At 35.5% G+C, this 26,181-nt stretch overlaps 1 protein-coding gene across 2 annotated transcripts in view; it reads left to right on the plus strand.

Annotated features, from left to right (window-relative positions):
- Positions 1-26,181, plus strand: part of LOC116664161 — a 265,889-nt gene that overhangs the window by 206,755 nt on the left and 32,953 nt on the right. The window contains exon 2 of one of the 2 annotated variants that reach the window (XR_004320521.1): positions 5,443-5,491. The gene's annotated coding sequence lies outside the window, so the exon portion shown is untranslated. Of the gene's footprint in view, positions 1-5,442; positions 5,733-26,181 lie in introns of those variants that run through there. The other variant, XM_032481545.1, reaches the window with a different exon arrangement.

Consider the following 26,181-nt stretch of genomic DNA (forward strand, 5'->3'; position numbering starts at 1 on the left):
TGGCAAAGCTCCTAATTTTTGTAAAAATATTTTATATAATACTGCATATATATCAATAATATAAAATAAGTAGTTGAAAATCTGTCTAAAGTGTGTGACTAATATTGATAAATAATCTGAATCTTTCCATTCCCAAATTTTAATTATATTTTCCCCTTCAAATTAATTAATTAATTTATTTATTTATTTATTTATTTATTTCTGAAATCAGCTGGATAATTCTCTTAAACTCTCTACTTTGAGTAAGTGCTATCTTACTATGTACACACATTGTTTGCTTGCTTATCTAAATGAAAGCTCCTTACAAACAAGAAGATACATATCTATACATTAAATATTCTTATTTAATTCATTTTACTCTGGAAAAATAATGAGATAGAATTAGATTTCAGTGGTATTTCTTTGAGAAGTTGATTGAGGTCTGAGAGAAAAGTCTCAAAAAGATTCTGAAAGTCTTACCTTTCCATCTCCAAAAACTTATCTTTACGTCTAATCTTGGTTTTCCAATCAGCTTTTTCTGTTTTTATCACCCTCCCCTTGTTTCACACATTCACATTCTCTACTTGCTTTGCGTATGGTGCATGTACATTTGTATGTATGTACTTACTTGCTTACGGGCTGTCATCTCCATTAGACTGCAAGTGCCATGAGGGTCTGGATCTCTCTTATCTCACTCACTGCTGTCTTCTCAGCATCTCATCCAGAGACTAGAATGTGAGGCAGGCATCTTTCCCTGCTTTGCTCATGACTGTAGTCCCAGAACGTACAGTAATAGTAAATGACATAAAAATATGTGTGTGCGTGTATACATACATATATACATATGTGTATATATGTGTGTGTGTGTGTTTATATATATATATAACAATGGAGTTTTCTATGAGGAAGAAGCTCCAATTATTTGGTGATAATAGGAGATGTTCTAAGAGTACACTCACCTATTTACAGTCATATTTGGTATTGATGCCAGGTAAAAGATTAGAAACCTCACGATCATAAAGTTAAAATTAATCAATTCTTAAATATATGCTCACGTTATCAACAATTATATTGCTTCTTTGTGTCTTGATAATAACATGGCTTGGAATAGTAATTTGGAGTAAAAAGATAAATGTCTTTTTTTCCCCTCTCTTCATACATTTTAACTCTTCTAAATATGCCTCACATCCCCTTTCTCTATTTTAAATGTAATGATCATTTCTCGCATGCACCAGTGTGTCTAGAAGAGACAAGCTGAATGTCTAGAAGAGACAAGCTGAATGTCTAGAAATGGGAAGATGGGGAGAAATGAATGAAAAAGGAGGAAAAAATAAAAAAAATTTTCTTTCCTAAAAAATAAATCCCTGCAGAATAATTTAGTTCCTTTCACTAAATTATGGGATATTTGCCTTCTTAATCCCACCTTCCCTCAGCTCCCAGATTCACTCACACCCATGAACATTTTTTGAAAGTGAAAGAAAAAGGCATGCTAAATATATACCAAGTCAAGTTATGTTGATGTTTCCCTTTCTTCGATTCTATAACTGATTTTGGCACTTCAATACAATGATGATAGCATGCAAATCTTTATACAATAACCTAGTTAGGATTTCCTACAATAAATAATTCTCATATTCATCACTTTTAAAGCATCATTGCAAAGAGTAGAGTGCAGCAATGTGCCCTTATGTTTCTTATTTTCCAGATCAATCTGTTTTTCTTAATTTTAATTTCTAATCAGCACAACTGAAGCTTCCTAATCATATCAGACATGCCAATCCTTTCAGAAGCAAATCTGATTTAACATCAAGAAGCCTGGCTTGTGTTCATGGAGCAGGAGGTTTTTTTTTCCCACTGCTCCCCAGAAGTTTCTGGCTAGGACTTCACACATTTACACAGCTGAGATGCAAACCAGTTTTCTAATAGTACTTGGTGGACAAAAGGCCCTCTCGGTTGAGCCAAGTAATCTACTATCTGGTCGGCAAGCAGGTGACTCTGGAGTTTCTTGTAGGTAGTTTTGGTGGAGGGGAAGAGAAATAAAAGGAAATTGCACTCAAAAAAGTCTGGAATAAAATAGAAGCTGCTTCTTTGAAGGTGGAGATGTGTTCGCCTTAAATTTTGGAGAGAGGTATGGAGAGGAATAGACGATAGGCTTATCGTCCTGTTTTGGTTTGCATCTCAGAACAGTTTAATCTAACAGACGAACACCACTGATCCTATCTTAAAGGATATACCATTTTCCAAGGAGGCACTTTGGAGTATTTTTGGCCTATAAAACAGATAGCGGATGAGTTTCCTCGCTAGCTGCAAGCTGGAGCCTGTGTCAGGCTTCACTAGGCACACAAGGCTCTGATTTTGTATCATTAAAGACTCATTATCTCTTTTAACTTCTGTTGAAAGCATTCATCCATAGCTCTAGCTACTACTGAAACAATAGAGGCTCCTAGCTCAGTAATAATGCTCTTTTTTTTTTAAAAAAGAACCTTTAAAGGATGGATTGGCTTTCGCAGTGCAGAAACAAAAGGCTTCTGCTCAGGAAAATATAAAAGGTTATTTCTGTAAGTAACTTCAATTTTAAAGAGTGGAGAAAAATCATCTGATGTGAGTTTCTCAGAGCTGGGAATCTGAGTATAACTGAATGCTAAATTCCTATTGGGGAAATATTACATTTTACAGAGGAGAATGACATGCCTTACTTAATGCTTAGTCTCAGAGAGGAAAATACTTTAATAAGAATGAAACAGGCTTGGTGTATTGATCTTGCCAATTTGTTTGGTATTAATATATATTTGGCAGGGAGCTAAACTCTCCATTGAATTCAACAGTGGATTATATGAACAGTAATTTCTACATTTACCAGCTTTGTTTACACTTTCATTATACCTCTACTGCATTATCTGATGCCTTCATGCAGTTTTCAATCTTATAGCCACTTTAATCTCCTCTTACACTCAGCATATCTGAGTGAGTTTGTTGGCATAAGGGAATTTTGAAGGTTATATTACAGTACATGAATCAACGGAAAATGAAATGCTCTGGAGACATGATCAGCCAGTTTTAATTCACTGCAGAAAGTTATAGATACCAAAATGCATTTAATGTAATCTGATCTCTTTATTCAGTCCTGAATTTACGAGCAATTCACCAGGAGTCAAATGACAACTTTGTTTTAAAAATAGTAGTCTATATCAAATGCCATTTTAATATATCTCTGACATATTTACATTTAAAGAGTAGGGAAAAGTGGAATCTTTGAACATAAATTTCTCTTTTCATAGAAAAGAAAAGCCTGAGAAAGATGATATTTTTGCTCATTAAAACATTATCTGTCATTGTAACATAGGTCAGGTTGGTGATAACATTTAAATAAATCCAGCTCATCAGTACAGCTGGTAAACAGATTAGAAGCCCCCTAGCTTACTGAGCATTTCATTTTAAAAAGTAGGCAAATAGCGTCATTGTGCTTGGCTCTATAAAAAAACACTTTAAGTCGGCAAGCCTGCTCTTTGCCTCGAATGATCACATGTTCTTGGTTCAGGCTGGTCAACAAGAAGACATGGTCATTGGCTTCCCAACCAATTTTCCTACCAGCAACCCAGATAGATGTTAAACATCAGTCAGTTATCACTTGGTTAGAAGACGTGATCCTTTATTTGAGGTCCTAAGTCATTTTTAGTGATGCTGACCCTGTCAAAATTACTCATTTTACCTTGGAATTTTTCATTTTTCTCATTTTTGAGAAATCCCCTTTTCTCACACAGCCTAGCACTGGAATTTAGGTTAAAGGGAAAAAGGTGGGAATACTGCTTGCTATTTTTATTTCAACATACAGAATTTGTAATCCAATCCGAAAGAAACAAAATTTCCCTGTTGTCTCTCTGAAAATTTCTTATTGTTAATGTAGATAAGCTATGTAATTTTATGAAGCCCAAGGAAATAGCATAGTTTGTTGTAACTAGTACACTGATAGCATCTTAGCTTATTGAATCTCAAAATTATTATCACTATTATAAAAATAATATACAATACCTATAGAGAATATAGGTGTATTTTATATATTGTGCTTTTATTAGTTATAAATATAATTGTATAAATAATGTACTTTTATTAAGTATGTGAAATAAAATTTTAGGTTTCACCACAGATTTTATGTAATAACAACATTGGGATGGAGGTCGTTCTGAGTGATGGTTTAATAGATGATTTTGTAACTAGAACTGAATTCTACATGACTTTAAAACTATAAAATTCATGGTAAACATCTTCCTAACAATAGTCAAATGCTAGTTTTTATTTAATGGATGTAAATGTCCATTCCAAGTATATTCCAAACTAAAAATGAGCCACTTTCAAATACTTTAATTTATTTGGTTCATTTTACTCTGGCAAAATAATGAAATGATGCTTTATATTTCCTTTATATTTCTTTCAAAGATATATCCTAGAGATGGGAGAAAGAGATAAAAGTTAACATGTTGAATATATTGGAGGGGAAAATGTATTTTTAGAATCAGTGACCAGATGCCCTAGAATTTTTGGTTCAAAGAAATAAGAAGTAAAAACAATTTATGAGAATCATCTACTGACAGTCTATCCAAATAGACTTATATCCCCAGAGAAAAAGCTTGATCCAGTCCAGTTTAAATGAGGTAGAAAAAGGTTTTCCACCATTTCCTTTGAAAGAGTCATTTTTCCAAAGTCCAACAAACATCAGTGTTAGAAAATACCTCTTAATACACAGCTTGAGTATTCCTTTGCTTGATTTCATGCAATTGCCCCATTTCTTTTGTGTTCCTTTCAAAAATTGGTTGACTAGTTATACCCTCCCTCAGTTTCCACCAGTTCAAGCTACATTTAATTCTTTGTGTTTTCATTATGGTTCAATTTTTCTAATCAAAGGTATTTATCTTTCTCATTTTTAACTACCTTGGGTAAACCTGTGCCATGATAGTGTGTTAACTATGCTCTTATAAATGTTATGAAGAAAGGGGTTTTTCTAGCTTGTAAACACCGAGTCTTTAATAATGTAGCCCCAAATTATGATGCTCATGAAAATCATATACTGAAAAATTTCAGCACTAACTTGCATCTCTTCCTTTTGATTATCCACCTACTTTGAATTTTTCAGGGTAAATCTCAAGTGACCTTTATTCCTTCTACCCGTGTAACTTGTCTCAGTTATGCCAGGGTTGCCAAATAGAATGAGAATCACATATTGTTTATCTTTGCTCCTTTGAGCTATTTTTCACAATCTTAATAACTATTTCAACTATATTTAAATTATAAAAGTAAGCCCACAAAAATATACTTAGAAAATGAAATCATGAATACCATCTTTGGATACAGAGTCTTAAAATAAAATTAATAACTGACTTAAATGGTCATTATTTTCTATTAACAGAAACTTGGGATGTAATGGCAAACTGGTACTTGACGTAAAAGTTGATTTTCTTTTTCTTCTAGGCAAGAAGAATGGTGGCTGTGCTGAAGTAAATGGAGTGATTGAAAACAGGTAAAGTTTGTGATGAGAAACCATGAGGACAGAATCTTAAACAGCACTTTGGAGGAGGATATGCCTTTCATTTAGGAGCAAGGGCTTAGAACATTGAAATGAGTGTTTGCAGAAGTAAGAGTCCCTATGGTCCACTTACACTATCCTAAACCCCAAATCAACAATCTCCAACCCTTGGAATCTTTCAGCTTTCTTTCCTCTTTCTCAGCAGCTCCTTTTCTACACCTACCTTTGGAGTTGGCTTTTAAGTGATTAAGTTATATTCATTCTAGGAAAGTTCAAATATTAACAAGATCTTGCAGGAAAAAAGGCTTCAAGACTTAAGGTGTGCAGAAGACATTTTTAAACATGATGCTATCTGCACTGATAATTCAAAGATTCTTGGGAGTGGAATCAACTCACCTAATTCATCCAAATTTTCATTGTTTTCCACATTTTCCAAATCATCTAGGTATAACAGGGAAATATTTTATAATAGTCAAGAAATGTGATAGAACTGATCAGGTATATGCAACCAGTTATGCAAATTGGCCAGAATGAGTAAATATTCTTTGATTCCCTGACAGTGCTAACATTGTAACTTAGTCATCTTGGTAGAAAAAGGTAGCAAGATAAAAATTACGAGGATCAACACTTTTTTTAAAAGATCAGTCATTATCTTGTCTTGATAACCTGTGCCTTCTCCAACAATTTTTGTTTTGTTACACCCCTGCACTATGCTGTCTATGACACTCCTTAAATTTGCCACATGGGCAGCCATTTATGCTTCTTTTTTAAAACCATGGGTCTGCTTACCAGAATGAATGTCAAGAACAGTTATCATCTTGATGGGAACAAATGAAGCAGCAGTTAACTGATGATACTCATAAAGAAATAAACATCGCGACATTACAAACGTAATGCAACCAGTGGTCTTCACACCATACTTTGAAATTTGGTTCTGCCACTGGTCAGTAGTTGAATACAATCAAGTATTGTTCCATTATATGTATATTAATGTAAAGATTTATAGCTCTCTTGCATTTGGTTATTTGCTGTCTATATTGCCAATGCTATCATAGAGTGCAAAAAAAGAAAAGAAAGCATTGATAGAGAAGTCAAAATAGAAAGTAAAAACCCTGAGTGTAGTTGAGGCTGAAGGTTAGGGGTAACAGTGTGGAAAGGAAAGCAGGGGTACCAAACAATGCCTGTTAATTCATAAAGCAACTGCATTCATCCATTTGAGGTAATGCAAACACATAAAAAAAGTTAAATGACCAAATCCAATTATATGCATCAATTCTATCTTCTTGAGCAATTATCATTCTTTTGTAAACTGTAATTTTGGCCACTTGTGTGTACCAACCCTTAATTGTCAGTAATTCTCTAGTTTTCTAGCATTTTGTAATGAGATATTTAGCAGACAGCACTGCCGCTGCCAGCTATTTACGTTGTAGAATTGAATTACCAAACAGACATACAAAAATCATGGGAACCTGGCACTTGAAGCATTCTTAAATAGTTTGCTCTTTAACTTGATATTTAAATACAGCAAATTATTGACAGAATCAGTGGTAATCATAAGAATCTTGGGCCATGGCTACTATTTTTTCTTTCCATGTCACAATCTCATCAAGAATTATAGAAAGCTCTTTCCTATATTAAATGATGTGAATATACACAAAGAACATCATGACTGCTTCTGCTGGTGGTTTAGGTTTTACTAAAACTCTCCATTTTGCTCAGAAATATAATATTTAGTGAACAGTAGGAATAGAAACTAGTCATAATAACGTACAAACATATCTTTCAAAAATGTTGGTGTGTACTTCCTAAAGGATACAAACTTCAGTGAAGTTTTCCATGTAATCAAGAAAGTAGGTTGGTAACATTGTTTAGGAATTTCTAACGTCATGGGGAATCCAGGGTGGGCATGATTGGGAAGACTCCCTGGATTTCTTCACTCTTTCTTTAAAAAGGAAGCCACTGGGAACCTTAAATGCATGTTACTAAGTGAAAGAAGCCAATATAAAAAGGCTACATACTGTGTGAGTCCAACAATATGATTTTTTGGAAAAGGCAAGCTATGGAGACAGTAAAAAGATCAGCGGTTGCCAGAGCTGGGAGTGGGGAGAGATGAATGGGTGGAGCACAGAGAATTTTTAGGGCCATGAAAATACATTTATAATGATAGATATGTGTCATTGTATATTTGTCCAAACCCATAGAATGTATGTCAAGAGTGAACCCTAAGGTAAACTATAGATTTGGGGTGATTATAATGTGCCAATATTCACCTTGGTTGATCCTTGGTAAAAATATACCATTCTGGTGAGTGAATGTTGATTATGGCAGAGGCTGTGCTTGTGTGTGAGCATGGGCTGTCTCTGTACTTCTCTCTCAATTTTGTTGTAAATCTAAAATTACTCTTAAAAAATTTGTCTTAAAAAAAAGGGAGCCATTGCACTGGTTCATCTCAAAGATACCTCATGGGTTTGTAAGAGTGGCCTTTGGTGACACTTCTAATTGGTTAGTAAGGGTGACGCTGATGACTAGTGGAAAAGAGCTGGCCCTGGACCCAGGAGATTTGGATTCTGCTGACCCTCTTTTCCTCACTAGTTAAACAATTCATGTCCCTAGCCTGGGGTTTGGGTTCCGCATCTATCCAATGAAGACATTGAATGAGATTTGTAAAATACCTTCAAATCCCCATTTTTTTTTTTAAACAGCCAGTGAGTTGTAAGTTTTCCCAAGTATTTTATCACTCATGGTTATTTGAAGCTATTTTTACAATAGCTTTACTGTTTTTTGTTGATGGTTCTTGTGTTCGTTGTGTTTTTAAATGGACTCCTGAAAGAAGTGTAAATATAAGCTGTTTTGGAAGGAATGCTGTCTTCTCTTATTTCTTTTGTTTTGACCCCTCTTTTTCTCATGTTATTTTGGACTGCTAAATTGAAAGTACTTTTTAAAAAATTCTTCTGTTTACTGATCTTTCTTTGTTTGGAATGCTTTACTTTTTGAATTTGATCTTGTTGACCAGTTCTCATAATGTTCCATTTAGTCCATGGACATCCTGAGAAAACCCTTCAGGAATCAGTATTTTGCCTGCCCTATTCTTTTTGTGTTTTCTTCAGTGTATATTCATCAAAGCCTAGATCTTCCCTTCAGATTTGGAATCTCTTCCAACTTAGGCTGTAATTTTTAATTTATATTTTAGTTCTAATTAACATTTCATTTAGTCCATTTCTGTCTGGATATCCATCATCTTATGTCCAGAACTAGATGTACTACTTTCCCATCCCAAAATGTTCCTGTACCCCCTTTTCTCTCTTAGAGAATGATGTCACTTTCCATGAAGTCTCCATTGCTAGAAACATTGGCAGTATCCTCAGACTCACCTTTTTTTCATCCAGTAGGTAACCATCCTCATTGCCACAGCCTCACCTTATACTTCCTTATTCCATGTACCACCATTTCTGGAGATGTAGTCTTTATAATATAAAGCTATGTGAGAGGAGTTCCAAAAGATTGAGGATGCTTGCAAGAAGGGAGATTGGCATCTCATTTCTCAGCTGGTCATTTAGCCGGGCAGCTGACTTGTTCATTTGCCCTGCATCCACCTGGGCAGGACAAAAGTGATTAGAGAGAAAAGATGACAGCACAGAGCAGCACAGAGGCAGAGTGGCCTCTGTTGTACACAAAGGTGTGTGAGTTCCCACAGGTCAATGGGCATCACAGAGCTGGGTCAAAGGACTCAAGAAGAGGCTGTGTGGGTTTTCTGGGGGCAGGAGCTGGAAGATTTGGAAGAGTTGAGCTGGAGCTGTTTATGTCTGCACACAGAGATCTGGAACAGCCAGAGGAACAGAGATAAGCAGCCCAGACAGATGCCTATAGAATTAGGCCTGGAAAATGGAGGGTGGAAATGTGGAAGATTTGTCACAGGGTGGAGCATGTGTCCCAGAGCAGATCACAAAAATCCCCAGCCCCTGCAACAAGGTCAAGGAGAAGAATTAGAAAGGGAAATCTGCTCTTTTCTTCTTCAGATCCTTGAAGCCACAAACCTTGGCTGCAGCAGGTAAATGAGTATTTAAATGTAGTAGGAAAAGGAGTTTCAAAGAGGATAAGAGCAGAAAATGAAAAATGACGACTTTAATAACTGGAAGTGTTCAGGAGAGTTCAAAATCTGCCCAAGATGTGATTTAGTACATATCCACAGGATAGGACGATTTGACATAGTGAAAAAGGGCAATGGTTTGTGGTTTGAGAAGAAAAAACTGTATCATGTCTTCGCCCCACCAATCTGAGTCAATTCCATAAACCATTAGCTATCACTTACCATACTGCACGGGAGTTTTCTATTTACATGCCTGTTTCCCTTCCTGGGGCACCTGTACCTCGCATTTCAGACATGCTCAGAGATATTTATTAATGGATGAAGGAATGCATGCGTGAAGAAATTAGTGTTCAAAGGTAGATGTGAGATACTCAAAAAGGAGAAGAATTAGGGAAGAATAATAACGTGCATTCCTAAGGGACAGGTGCTATTTAAATGCTGAAACACGTATATTCATAACAAGTTGCCTGTTTGGACTCCATCCCACTCCCCTTTCCGTCCTGGCCCCTCTTTCTTTTAATCTAAATTCTCCTACCTCCCACAAAAGACATAGAATTGCTAGTGTAGTTTAAATGTCTCTTGTGTTTCTTGGTCATAGTCTATCGACCGGCTAGTTCAGTTTGTCCACTACAATCTAGATACTGTGAAGATGTTTATGTCAAACTTTGCATTAAAAGAGGCCATCATTTTTTTCTGGGTCATTATTTTCCCTCTCCAAATTTTGTAATGCAGTGCTCTCAAATCACCTGATATAGTTGCTTTAACAAGTTTTGAAACTGCGAACATGAACTTTTCATGGTTTTAGATCCACGCCCATGTGAGGCTCTTTCAGAAGACTGAGAATATGCTACTTTTCTTCTTTAAAAAATAGTACTTTTCCTTGCTTTCTGCTTTAGAGCTGCAAACCAACACTGCCATCCACTGTTCCTTTGGATAATCTTTTCCCCACAGTTCTCACTAAGAGGTTTCGAAGGAAAAACTGACAACAAAATTAAGTTCTTTGAAAGGATAGGGAGTTTGTTACTTTCGAGCGAATGCTGCGCTGAAGATCATAAAGGAATCAAACATCATGACTTATTTCCTTTTCCCAAACGCCTTGATGGAAAAAACACAGTCTCAAAATGTGAACAAGTAAATGAGCAATCTATAGAGTCAACTTCTTTCTGGACATCACAGGGAGGAAAAATCACCTAGTGCCTCTTTGATCACTGTTTAGCTTTGCTTCCTGCAGCTCCCCAGGCTCATGGTGATTTCTCACCGCACTCACATTCTAATGTTTCGGGAAGAAAGCCAGTCTTTTCCTCCAAGCCAGCAAATAGGGTTCTCTGTCTTATACTGCTTTCGGAGAAGTCCTCCAACTCTTTGAAAGCAGAGCACATATTCCTAAAGTCTAACCCTTCTAACAGATTTTATTCCTTTTTGTTCTGCTCCACAGGTAACCCATCTTTATTAAGCATCTCTTTTTAGCTTTATTCTTTTTCTCTTCAGTTCGGTTTTCAACCAAGAAAGTTGTAACTAAGATTATGAATAATTTCTTATTTTTCTCTCACATGAAATGGAATTGACTTTTCAGATAATACAGGTATAATCAAGGGCCAAACATTTGGGGCAGATAATGTCATTATTGAAAGGCCTTAAAGTGATCTAGTCCAGTTCCCTGACTCTACATGTGAAGAAACTGAGACCCAAAGAGGAGAAGTAAAACACCTACAACCATGGAGTCAGTAACGGAAAAGCCTGTGGTGGAACCCAGGTCTCTCAACCCTGGTCAGAGCCTTTTTCTTGCAAAATGCTCCTCCCAGAAGCACAGTCCATCTCTGTCCCTGGGCTAGGACATCTTTCATGGCTTTGTTTTTTTTTTAATTTTAATAACATAAACCTCTGAAGTCATCTTTGTTCCTCTGTATACCTCATACTCCTTGACTCCCAATGTCCAGAAAAGTAGCAGGATGTCTAGGTTGAAAAAGGGTTCACAGCAGTGACATCCTTCTTCCATCTCACCAAGGACAGGAGAACAGAGGGGAGGACTATCTGCCTTTTAGTCCTGTTTGAGTAGGAGGACAATGAAATGTTATTTTACTTCTCTAGATTTATAGCTCCTCCGTCAGGAGATCTCAGTTCTTTCATTCATTGTAGGTACCATTTATGTCTGAGCTGTTCTTTGGATTTATGCAGGTCATATCTCATTATCTCTTGAAATAGCTCTAAAGCAGGCCACATGATAAAACTGAAAATCTGAGGGGCCCTCTTAATGTTTGTTCAGTGCTGTTCACTCAACCACAACCTGCTTGAAGAAACACACCAATATGTGGTTCCTGTTCCCATCAGATTCCAATCCAGCATTGGCGCTGGCGATTGACATTATGTGGGTGTGAGGTTGAGCTGTACGAAGTTTTACTGCAGAAGAAGATGGTGTTGAAATGCTGTAAGGAAAATCATTTCCTTTTTTAGCAACAGGATTTTTTCCTAAATAAATGATTAGCAAAGATGAAAATGATTTAGAGAAGTTAGTGGAGCCTGGTAGGCATAAAGGACACTGAGAGAAGGACCATAGTGGGCAGAAAATGGCACTGATAAGATTAATTATAAGGCGGTAAGTGGTAAGAAAATGACTGTTTACCAAAATCATATATAATAAGCATTATATTAAGAATTTGGAATATATTTTCTCGTTCCTCATGAAGTTCTGGAAGTAATTGTAATTATACCCACTTTTCAGATGAATGAACTAAGACTGGGAGAACAAGGGCCTTCCCTGAGATCACTTAGCAAATAAGAGCCAACATAAGGAATGAGTCTGGGTGTATCTGAATAGAAAGCTTACAGAAGAAAGTGAGCTCAAGGCATATACTGGCAACAGAAAGTTGGTATACATGTCTGGAGTAGAAAATTCATAAGGAATATTGGAGCAGGGACCCAGAAAGATAGGAGCTCTGAATGCTAGGTTAAAGTTATTTAATTTTATTCTGTAGACAATGAGGAATAATTGGTGCTTTTAGTGATAAGGAGGAGTCATCAAAATTGTGTTTTAGAAAAAAATCAGGTAGTCATGTGCAAAGTGGACATTGCAAGCAATAAAATCAATCTGAGAGCTATTCCAATAGCCTTGGAATGATGCTAATGGGATGATGAAAAGGAATAATTTTTATGGAGTCACCTTAAAGCATAACACAGAATAACCTGGCAATGTCAATAATTCATTTATTTATTAATTCCACTAATATTTATTATTGTGCTAATGATAGACACCTTATAGTTCAATCAGGAGCCTATATTTTTTCATTGAACATTTTATTTGGAAATAATTATAGGTCTGTATGCAATTATAAGAAATAGTGCAGAGATACCCTGTGTACCCTTTACCCAGTTTCCCCCATTTTTAACATCTTGCAAATTCTAATAAAATGTCACCCCCAGGAGATTGACATTGATACAGTCCACTGTTCTTTTTTTTTTTTTTTTTACATTTTTTTATTGATTTATAATCATTTTACGATATTGTGTCAAATTCCATTGTTCAGCACAATTTTTCAGTCATACATGGACATATATATATATTCATTGTCACATTTTTTTCTCTGTGAGCTACCATGACGTTTTGTGTATATTTCCCTGTGCTATACAGTATAATCTTGTTTATCTATTCTACAGTTTTGAAATCCCAGTCTATCCCTTCCCACCCTCCGCCCCCCTGGCAACCACAAGTCTGTATTCTCTGTCTATGAGTCTATTTCTGTCCTGGTCCACTGTTCTTATTGAAATTTCCCCAGGTTTATTTAAAATATTAAAATATTTAATATATTATTTATTCTGTAAGCCTAGTATACTCTTACTATGCTCAGTTAAGCAGTTTCTATCATAAATCCTCACCAGTTCCCCAGCTTACCACAAGGAGAGTCTAAGAACCTTGTTATTAGCACCACGGACCTGCTTGCTTGTTACTTAGGTCCCAAACTGACCATTCTGAAACTTTAAGTCTTACTTCTTGTGGTTAAAACCCACCTATTCTTTACTTCAACTGAGTTTCTTCCATCTTAAAAGCTTTAGGAACTTGTCGGGTATTTTTCTTCTACCATTCAAGCAAACACAGTTCATTAATATACTGCCTTTTCTTATTTCCTAAATTTCTTCTTCTAATCTTCATAGTGGTTATATTTCTAGATCATATGAAAAAAATTTTTAAATGTTTGAATTTTATATCTAAAGAGTAATAAAACACATTTCTATGTGGCTTTTCATATATGTCTGTTGTGCTACAAAGATATCTCTGTGTCTTTGAAAAGGAGAAGGGGGCATATATAATTGAACATGTATTATGTGTAGTCTTACATTAACACTTTAGACTTGTTAACTCAAATAATCTTTAAAATAACACTTCGGAACACTTATCAAATTCTGGGTTATTTAGAAAAGGATATTAAGACTCAGAGAGATTAAATGACTTGTTCAAGGTCACAGTTCTAATCCCTGTCAGGTCAAAGTAGAACACAGTGCTCCTTACACTGTAAAATATCTCCTCCTTGAATATTCTGTGTGTTCTTGGAGAGGCTGTAGTGAAAGAAAAAAATGATGGGTTGATAAATACCTTAATGCAGTAAGAACATTCAAGAATTTGGTGATGATATTTTTGAAAATAGTTTTTAAAGGCCCATTTTGAAGTGAGACTTCCAAGCCTATATCTTACTGCCAATTCCAGAAAAACCCAATTAAGGACATTAAAGTTAAATTAACTTTAAAAATTCTTACTTTTTTATTTTTTTAAGTTTGAGTTAAAACAATCTTAACTCATAAAAATGTTTCTTTAATATCTTTGTGTTTCTTGCTTTGCATCTTTTAGCTCTGTAACAGTCACAAAATACTTTAGTATTTTGAAAGAAAAAATGAAAATGGTAGAACCAGTGATTTGATGGTGTTTAAGAGTGCCAAAATGTTTCCAGAAAAGTACTGATTCTCACCACATCTATCTCTTTTCCTTTCCCTCATCTCGCTAGACTTCTCTGCTAGCAATCAAGCTGGCTGAGGTTAGGAAGATCACCAGATGCAGCAAATGCTACCCCAAAACTGAGTTAATAACTAGGCAATGCCCTCTGAATAAATTTTTGTCAAGATCAGAGGCATCCTCAGTTCTGGAAGGGAAAATGCCCTTGGAAGAAATGAAGGGTAGAGTGAACAGCAGTCCCTGAATCCATATCCCTCTTTTAATCACAAACTCAAGTTAGCTACCTGTTGTCCAAGTCCTTTCTAATTCGAGAAGTAATTTCAGCAGCTTTTTTCTGATTATTGATGATTAGTCCTTAGGTTCTGGTATATAGTCTCGCTACTCCTTGATTATTTGACCTTGATTTTTCCTGTGTGACCTCTGAATTTGTTTTTTTTTTATAAGTGACAGAAAAAAATCAAAGCAAATTTAATTATGTGAAAAGAAGAGTTTATTGGATCACAGAATCCAACAAAAAGCTGATCAACAATTAAACTTTAGATCTAGGAGAGGATCAATTGGCTTCAACAGTAATATTTGAGTTATTTACCAAATCTTGAGTGTCAAACTTAAAGACTTCATAGTCTGCCTAAGATTTTTAGAATAAATAAACATACAACATTTTGCTTCTTTATTTAGCCAGCCTGACATGGTTTTCTAATAAAGTCTAGCCAGTGGCCAGATACCACTATCATGTCATTCAGCAGGGTTTTTTTGCCACATGATGTAGACCTCAAAATTTTTGCTATTGAGTTTGTATGTAACCCATTCAAACTTAGTTTAACTAAAATCATAACATAAAATTGAGGCAAGGCCTTATATATATATTGGAAAAAATTAGGAACCAAAACTCCACATCCACTTGAATTATGTTGCACCATGGCTAATATGTTTTTAAATAATGATAAATTCATTTAGTCTTATATCTAGACTTCTGATTACATAAACTATTCTGAAAAACACCTGTAATTCCATTCAATTATTTCTCTGAAATGCCGAGTCCTACAGCAGATCCTACAGCCTGGTATGTTACCAGATCCTACAGCTTTGTTAATACCTAGAGTGGCTAACATACATTCAAAATATGAGAAAGTCTTCCCACAAAATAATCACTTACCTCTACAAATTCTCTTGCTGCTTTGTATAAGTGAGTGATAAAAAAGGATTAAAAAATTTGAGATACTGATTTTATTAAGTTTATGCTTAATATTCCTTCAATTTTGAAACATTGCTTTTGAATTTAAGATAGTTTTGCTATCACTGTACATTTCACATCAACAATTTGTTTTCATATAGGCTGGTGTTATCTGCCAAATTTTCAAATTAAATAGTATATTTTAATAACTAGATCTTTTAATTGAATCAAAAACATTATTATATGGACTGTAATAATGAAAATAAGATGAAATAGTTGTTGTCATACCAAATCTCCTACTGAGAACAACTAGAAAAGATGGATTAGTTAAAAGATCGTATATTTAACAGCATTAGAGAGTTGTTAAAACAATGAGAGGTAGTGGGGCTAAGAATATGGAGAGGGGAGAGCCATAGACTAGTGGATGTTTTGCAGTTTATTTTACTCTGGTTATATTTCCAAAGTCTGGATATGAGCAAGAAGCTGAGTTCTTGGACTCTGCACAGGCAGGGAGTAGCTGCTGCCAGATTTAGAAGTCAACAGAGCATTTGGCAGTTTTGCAGAAGTGCATTAACAAAATTGGAAACTTGTGAGACCTCAGATTCATGGTCAGTTTTCTCCTTAAGACATATGCTGAATTCTGAAATTTTGGGTGTGGAAAGATAAACAGCTAAGCATAAATAGAAAAGCAGATCAGACTCTTCTTAAAATTTATGGTAAAGAGATAAAGACTTCATGTGTTTCCAGAGAAAGAGGCTCAGGTAACATACCAGGCTTTCACTGAGAGCCCTGGTGAGCTTTGCCATGTAAAGAAGTGAACCAAAATTAGACTGAACTCAGCTCACTCCCTAAATGGATCAAGTTGATAAGCTTCCATGCTGCCTGGCTAAGGAAAGTGTTAAGCAACACTGGAGGGTGAGCTCATCCTTAGCCTCTGCACTGTTTATATGCAAATTAATGGTGTTAAATCTAAAAATTTTAGGCCTACCAAAAGACAGGGCCATGAAACTGAAACTCAAGACAATAATCAGAATATAAAAATATAAGAAACAGACCCAAAGGTAATCCATATATAAGAGTTAGCAGACATGAACTTTCAAGTTAGCAAAGATTAATAGTTTCAAGGACAAGATGAAAGATAAGGATATATAGATGAAAGGATGGAGAATTTTACTGGATAATTTAGGATCTATAAAATAAAATAAATGGACATTCTAAATCTGCTGCAATCACAAAGCTGAAATTAACTCAATAGCTGCATTTATTCACATATTCAACACAGCAGGAGACAGAACTTGTAAACTGGAAGACTGCTTAATAGAAAATATCCAAATTGATGCATGGAGAGAAAAATGATTGAAAATATAGAAAAGAGCATAAGAGACATGTAGGAAAATTTCCAAAGCTCCAGCATACATGTAACTGTCCCTTAAAAAAGGAAAGGAGAATGAGGCAGAAGCTGTGTATGAAGAGCTAATGGTAGAGAATTTTCCAAAACTGATGAAGCATAAAGACTCAAAAATTCAAGAAGCTAAGTGAACTCCAAACAAAATAACATAAAGGAAACAAGACTTAGGTATATTGTATTTAGACTGTTAAATACCAAAAACATGGAGAAAACTTTTAAAAGTGTTCAGAGAAAAAAAGACATTACATGTAAATAAAAAAGTTACATTTGACTCTGAACACAAACTATGGAAGCTAGTAGAAAATGGAAAGTGCTTAAAGAAAAAATGTGTCACATTATCAATAGCAAAAATAAGATAAAATAAAATAGACTATACTATCCATGAACAGTAAAAATGAAGTTTATAAAGGCCTCTGTTTATTAGTAAAAATTTTGTTCTCAGTAAAACAGAAGCTGAAAGTTTTGTCATCAACAAAATGAACCTTCACTAAAACAAATACTAAAGGAAGTTCTTCGACCAGAGGAAAAGTGTCCCAGAGGTAAACATAAAAATGCAAAAGGCAAGAGGGATATAAATGAAGTTAAAGTATTCCAGAATTCTAGCTTTATTAGGGAAGGGATAACACTAATAATTTGAAGTGGTCTATCCTAGGTCAAGAATATATATTACAATCTCTGACATCACAAAAAGGATAAAAATACGTAACAAACAAATTAATATGGTGGGATAAATAAAAAATATTAATCTAAAAGAGGACAAGAGAAGAGAAAAATAAACATAGAAGAGCTAGGTCAAATAGAAAACAAAAGCAGGTTGGTAGATGATACTTTAAGTGTATTAGTGATTATATTACACACAGAGAATATCTGTAAATCTTTAAGAAAGGGAAAAGAACCCAGTTGAAAACTGAGCAAAATATTTGACTTAGCACTTCACAAAAGAGGATTACCCAATGACCAGTAGACCTGAGAAGTTACCAATTTTATTAGTCATCATGGAAATACAAATTACTTTGAGGTATCATTACGCATGCTTCAGAATGGCTAAAATATTTAAAGGACAGATAACATTAAGGATTGGTGACAATGTGGAAATATTCTAGCTCTTATTCACTGCTGGGGAAAGTGTAAATTGGCAATTTGAAAACATGTTTGGCAACTTCTTGTAAAACTAAACCTACTAAAGTATATTATCTAGTAAATATGGATATAATAATTCAGTAGTTCTCCTCCTATGTTTATACTCCATGGGAATGTGTACATAACGTCACCCAAAGGCATGCTTAATACTACCTAAAATAGTACTATTTATAATAACACACATACACATATACTACAGAATGGATAAATAAATTGTGATATATTTGTACAGTGGAATAATATACAGTACTACAAATGATAAAATAAAATATTCCTGCAAAAAAAACCCAACCAGCTACATGCAATTGTATGCATTGATTTCACTAAGCTGAGTGAAAGAATCCAGCCATGAAAGAATACATATTATACGATTCCATTCATGTGAAGTTCAAAACAGGCAAAACTAATTAATGCTTTAGAAGTCAGGATAAATGGTTATACTCAATAGGGGTGATGGACATAGACTTGAATTGTGCATTAGAGGCGATTTTGTGGGGCTGATAATCTTCTGTTGCCTGATCTGATTTGCTGATTCCACATGTGTGTTCACTGTGTAACCATTCCTTTGGACTGTGCAAATACTTGCATTTTTTGGTATGTATGTTATCTTTTAATAGAGTTTACTTATTACTTATTAAATACCTACTGAATGCATAGGACTGAGCTAAGTGAATCTCTCTTATAAATTGCTTTTCTACTGTAAGTATTCTGCTAGCAATTTCCCATTGTTACATGCCTTGAAAAATTATAGAGTGGCAAAATAGCAATGGTGATAATACATTGACTATTTATTGTATGTCACTTACTATGCTGTAAACATTTACATGTATTTCTCCTGACCTCACAACAATCTCGCTTTTAATAATATTGCACAAAAAGAAGTTTGTTTCCTCAGAGAATTAATGGAAACAAAAAAGACAAAATAAGACAAACATTTCATAACAAAATAATAAACCATATCACCAAAACTCATGTGATTATTCAGAAAGTTGAAATCTGCTAAACCAAGTAGCCCAGCATCTAAAATTTTGTGAATTGCATCTATTTGCATGGCAGTTAAACAAGCCAATTAGTGTTTATTGAAAACTTACTATGTGCCTAACATTGCTAAGTACTGTAGAAGTTACAGAAGAACCATATGTCCTGGTTCCCTCAAGAATCAAATAATATACTCAGGGACAGAAGAGTTAAATCTGCAAAGCCATAAAAAGAACAACACAATGAAATGTAGTTTAAACTACTACATTGTGTCAGGTATTCCATGGGTGGTCTAAAAATGAAAGACATGAGGTAGCAAAGAGTGATTAGAAGGTTTATTGGAAGAGGTGGGGCCAGAGCTGGGCTTAAGAAGGTGATTGACTAGCAAAGTTTCTTGGAGATCTAATTAACATGTGTTGTGTTGGACAGTTGAAGATTACCTGTTTTATAATAGTGTGAATTGATATCACAAATGGTTCTGATGCCATTATGATGTATTGCATGTGAATAATTCATGCATAGACTAATGGAGCCACACAATGGAACTGCAGGGGAGTTACAAATTAGAATTTATGTGCATTGACATAGCAATGAGTAGAAGCTGGTGTAGTGTTTCCCCTCCTCCCTATTCACTATGCCTCACTCTTGCCAGAACTAGTGTGTGTATGTGTGTGTGCACCTGTGTGTACACATACACATTTGATTGTTAGGGAAACCAAATCCAGGAATGCATTCAATTCATAAAAATTTTTCACAAAATTATTTGTACAGAGAGTCTTAAAATATATGCCCAGAGGAAAACTGAAGGAAAGTGGCAAAATCGCTTGAGATAGAGTTTTACAATGGGCCCAATCTTCTGAACATTGTTTTTAACTTCTCTTCAGTTAGAATTTTAGTTTAGAATATAATTTGGTTATCCTGAAATGCTAAGTGTTATTAGAAAATTTCCTGGATAAGCCTACTCTTCATTTTATATTGCCAATGGATTTTTCTTTTTGCCTCTGAAATTATCAAGACTAGTGTATTAGTTTGTTAGGCCTTTTTGGAGGGTGGAGAAGGAACATAATTTAACCCACAATAACTAGTAGCTATGTAACTATTATTTATGCAGTTATGGTGTTTTGTATTTTAGTTCTATTACAAGGATAGAAAAATAGACTTAAAAGCTTTGCTTTGTCCATAGTGTAGCATGTTTCCATTGTGTGGGAATGAAATCATTTAGAATAATAAATTCACTTGGCAAAGAATTTTACCAGAACTTTTACCTTTAAGTCATGACTATGGACCTGGAAGAAGGACCCAGTTCATACTTGGTATTGTCATATTCACTCACAGGTTCAGAGTCTTAGAACTGGCAAGGACTTAAACTTTCAGTAATTCCCAAATGATGATCAGAGGATTCATGCATATTCATGACAAGGATTTTGCCATTCTATACCAAGATGAGAAAAACCAAACCCATGTCATCTCTTGATCGAACTAGCTAGATTTTTATGTGATGAAGTTAGAAACTATTCTTTTCAGAATTTGTGTTTATTCTTTAGACTGCCTTTAATTTTAAGATTATGTCTTCTTATGCTTTTATTTAAATATAGTTTATGAAGTGATACTGGCCATCAGTTTGGTTTGAAGGTCCTTACTTGGCATTATAAAAGGTTAGTAAGCATTTTTTTTTCAGGTTCCCATTTAACTATATACGTGTGTGTGTGCACGCGTGCACATGTGAGTGTTTGTGTGTGTAATATTCCTGGTCTCTGAATTTATGACTGGGAGTCATTGACCTAATCAAGTGACCCATCTGATTCTTGAATTCCCTTCACAACATACCCACCATATGATGGTCAGACAGCTCTAAAAAGAAGAAATTCCACCACTTTTAACATAGTCCTTTCCATGCTTAGGCAATTTTCTCAGAAAACTCTAAAAATTTAGCTGAGATTTTCTTGAAAATTTCTCTTTTTGGTTTTTAAAACTTCTGAAATCATAGTAAGGAAATATACTCTTATTGTAAATACAGCGCTTTCAAATACACAAATAAAAGTTTATTGTTTTCCCTCTGAGTCTTCTCTTGACTGAACAACCCCATTTTCTTTGTTATTCATACATGATCTCATCATTCAACTTTTACTCTCTTCCAAAAATGATTCTCAAACTCTTGACACCAAAACTGAATGAAAAACTAAATAGATATAGAAAGGTAGTCAAGAGGGACTATCACTTCCCAGTCTCTAAATCCTATGTTTTAGTACCCTTTACTATCTAATTAGCCGTTTTGTCAATTGTAACTCACCTCATGGTTTCAATTGAATGAGTTCTTACAGTTTTTTTTTCTGCCTCTGGCTTACTGTTCTTACCCAGAAAACGAGAAGGTATCACACTGAAAAACGGCAACTAACAATTCACTTGTGGGCAATTCACATCAGGCAAGTTGCAGAGCTTTCCTTAAAAGAACAGACAAAAACAAAGTCTTTCCTTGGTGTTAAGTGCCTCCTAGATGGCCGTCTCCTTGTTAAAATCAGTTCTTGGTAAAGAAAAGAAAGTTGATTTGCAGTTAAATTCTTTCAGAGGCCTCTTTATTTTAGCCAAATTCGGAGCCATAAACTAAAGCAGGGGTCAGCACACTACAGCCCAGAAGCCAAATTCACTTTCTCTGCCTGTTTTTACAATTAAAGTTTTATTGGAACACAGCCACACCCATTTACTTTATACTGTCTGTGGCTGCTTCTGCACCACAGTGGAAGAGTTGAGTAGTTACTGCAGAGGCTATATGACCCACAAAACCTAAAATATTTATTATGTGCCCTTTTAAGAAAAATTCTGTCAATCCCTGAGTTACAGGAGCATTCCTACTATGGAATTTTCAAAATAATAAACAGGTCAAAGGAGTTGCAGAGAAGAATAAGACAAGCTGAGAGAAACTTTCATGAACACCTAACATCTGAGCTAGTTCTTAGTCTACCCTGCAAGAGGTCAGTATGCATTGGAAGAGGAAATGAACAGCACTGACTAATTATGATAGATTTGACTTTTGCATGAGAAGAGATTAGTTCCATCTGGTAAAGCTGAAAAATTAGATGCCACAGTGCTGAGTCGCTGCAGAGGAGGCCAGACTGTGTTGGAGAAGTATACGTACTAGTCATTTACAACATGAATTGCGTTAAAGCTCTTTTTGTCACAATACTCAGACCCCCTTCAATTGGAAAAAAAAAAAAAAGTAAGCCAGAGAATCCTTCGCTTCACTATGCTGTGTTCACCAAAGAGGAGATTTTCAAGAGCTGACTAAACAGATCTAAAATTCAAATGAACATTCATTCATACCGTACTACTCGGGAGGTAGGTAACTAGCATCTGAAGAGATACCATCATTTGTAATGAAATCAGTTTCTGTTTTATCAACAACACAGCAACAGGGTCCAGTAGATGTAATTTATATCTGGGAGGTGGTTTTAAAAGATCCTTTTCTATTATAAAAAAATTTCTTTTTCCAATCTGGGAAACAAAGGAGAAACCAATTTATCCTTAATTTCTTCCTGTGAAATGCATCCTGGCCTCCAAGAAGGAAATGTAAGAAAGAATTTTAGCCAAGTAGAAAAATTAATACAAATTCTACAGTTTGAAAAAAGGCCACATGTATTGCCTAATCTCTTTGCACATCATTAACCCTTATAAAACTGCCTGGAGGGGAGCATGATCGTCATGTAGGCCAGGGACTAGATTAATTGGAAATAACTGTTTTCCTTGCATAGTAATGCAGGATCATGAAATAAACAAAACAACAAATACCTGTCTTTATTTAAAATTTTGATATTTTATTCACCATGGAGGTTTGTGCATTAATTTTAGTTTAAAATGATTTATTTTAATGACTGAGCTTTCTTTAAATTTTGCCCCTGAGATGAGTACCTCATTTGCCTCACTCACCCTAATCCTGGCCCTGTTAATCTGTTATTCAGATTTTATCTAAGACATTAAGTTGTTCTTTAAGAAGCAAAAAGTTTCTTGATTGTCTTCTCTAATATATGCTCCTAAGCCTAGTGTTTTTCGAATGTCCTAGGAACGTGAGAGTTCCAGAGATATTATTAGGTATTCTAAAAAGAAAGGCATTTATAGAGAAGTTTGGGAAATTGCATACTATTTATGTTTCTGTCTCTGTCTCTCTGGGAACTCACAGTTATATTAGTATATTTAAGTTCTGAGAAATCCCACAGCAAAGATAGCTGGTTATACATCTTTATTCATATGTATTTGACCTTTTGTTTCATAGAGCATCTATTATCATCTTAGTAGACGTGTGTATTATTTAACTATTGCTGCATAACAAATGATCCCCAAACTTATGACAATAAGCATTTATGATTCTTACACTTTCTGTGGGTCAGGATGTTGGGAGCAGTCTATCTGGGTGATTCTAGCATGGGGTCTCTTGGAAGGTTTAGTCATGGTATCTACCAGACTGCAGTCACCTGAACGCTTGACTGGGGCTGCTGGATTGCTTCTAAGTTGGCTTACAAGGTGGTTGGCAAGACGCTGCTGGCTACTGACAGAGGCCTCAAGTCAGAAAGGGTCACACACAGATCTTTCTACAAGATGCCTGAGAAGTCAAATATCATGATTTCACAACAATATTCATTAAAAGCAAATCATGAAGTCCAGCCTATAGTCAAGAGGAAGGAGTTAGGTTTACCTTTTGAAGGGAAGTGTGTTACATTATAAACCTGTTTTAAAAATCATCTCCAAACATAATGTAGGGAATTTTGTTACAATCTTTTCTTCCGTTTTCTACCCCGATATTTCTACTCATTGAGGGAAGAAATCCATGCTTAGAACTGAGACCCACAGTTGGCTAGCTATCCACTCTAATAAACACTAATCATTTTGGGTGATTGTAAGAGACATCTGTCCCTTTTGCCCACCTTCGTCTCTGATTACAGCAATCCACTCTTCTTTTGGGTGATCACTTCTCCACAACCCCGTGTGGGCTTCGTGGGGATGCTGGTCATGGTGCCACCAGCATCACCTCCATCCTAGAGGTAGGCACATGACCAAGGGGCTACTCAGAGACCTTCAGTCCCCTGTTCCTAATAATTGCATTAGTGATAAGCATGTGGCCCAAGAAAATTCTCTAATATTTGATATTTATTGCTAGGAAAGTGACAGATGCAATATTGCAAGGTGGAAATCACCTGAAGTAGAAGAGAAAAAGAGGCAGTGATGAAAAACCAAGAGCAAGAGAGTCTTGATGATTCACTGAAGCCCCTGGACTCAGTTCTTCATGAAACCATTTCAGTTCTGTGGATCATTCTCTTGTTTTTAAATCTAGTTCAAACTGGATTTCTTTTGCAACTGAGAATCCTAACAATTCATGTAAAATGACCCAGCATAGATAACACAAATAGATTTTTTTTAACACTACCTTTCAAGCATTAGGCAAAGCTAAGAAATAAATTATGACAAGTTTATGGAACGCACTGGTCTATTAGAGGTGAAATTATACAAATTTGTTATTTTTCTCTGTATCATTCAGGATTAAGTTTATTCATTTTTCCCCCTACTTCTGTTATTTTTTGCACGTCTTCTAGCTTTTCTGGTCACCCTCAGATATTAATAAATAGTTACTTTATTTAACTAATAGAAAGTATAGTCCACCCTAGTATTAAATACCCAAATCTCATGCCAATTAAGTAGTTTTTGTTTGTTTTTTTGTTTGTCTTTTGACTCTGCCTCCTTAGTTCAGGATAGACATATTTCAGCCTCAGCTATGCTCCACTCACCTTTCCACACTTTGTTTCCCATACCCTGTGGTGCCATTGGCTTCTCCATGTTTTGAAAATAGGGACAGAGAGAGAGGTCAGAGGCAGAAAGTGTCTTGCCTTGACTGGTAGACTTGGTCAGCTGGCATTGGTGCCCTTTGGATTTTCATTGAATGTTCAAATTCTTATCTTCTTTCATGAGTCTTCTGTGGATGTATTTGGAGACTCACACATTTATATGCATATATGTGCACATACTCTCTCACATTTCCTGAGACTTCTTACTGCATCTTCCCAGCCCAGGTGCTGCTACATCCTATGGCTGACTGTTTATGACTTGGTACCTGACTTATGGAAGTCTGCTCCCACAGATTTTATTTATTGAGTTCACTTTGCCCCGCTGATGTTTCTCAGCCAGAGTCCGGGACCACCCAAGTCTTCTCAGAGGTCACATCTTCCCACAGGAATTGAACATTGTCTTGCCCAACCAAACTCTGGAGGTGCAGGCTTTTCCTGGAGTAGGTGATGCCTAGGAGTCACCAGCTTTCTTCTTCTGTCAACACCTGCAAAGATGCAGCATGTTATTTAAGCTAAGGGAGTACTTAGATTTCTTGACTCTGGGATTTCAGCCAAAATCAGATAATAGGCAAACCCCCATTTTGATAGTCTTCTCCACTATGTAACTAGTTTTTAGAATAGATTTTGGGCAGGAACTTTTGCCACTATTTCCCTTTTGATACTTCTTTTTATTAACCCATTAGTTTTTGCTTATTTCAAGGCCAGTCCTGGAAATGGCCTGTAGAAGCTAAATCCGGGATTCAGGAGACTGCATTTTAAACATGCTCTGTGGGAAATTGAAAAGAAAGCAATTAGAGTTCTTGTCCTTGTTTTGTTTATTGTTAAATAGATATGGTAGAGTTACCACAAGTGGGTTCCCAGTAACATGATTGGGAGAGACATACATACAGCCATCTGTAGCTCATCTCTATAACACATTCTTTAGTCACAAGGAAAAATGAAGGATACCAGAGAATGAGAAAGTCTGGGAAGATCTAAAAGACTTCTTGAATGAATATCATTCAACTCAAAAGATGCATTGTTAGCCTGTTTTGTACAGGGAGTATGGTATTTAATTTTGGACTTAACGTAATATAGAGGTCCTTTAAGGAGCTAATTATATGTTAGAAAGTATGAGCTAGGTAATAAAT

Source organism: Camelus ferus, chromosome 6, assembly GCF_009834535.1.
Source record: "Camelus ferus isolate YT-003-E chromosome 6, BCGSAC_Cfer_1.0, whole genome shotgun sequence".
NCBI classification, from domain to species: Eukaryota; Metazoa; Chordata; class Mammalia; order Artiodactyla; family Camelidae; genus Camelus; species Camelus ferus.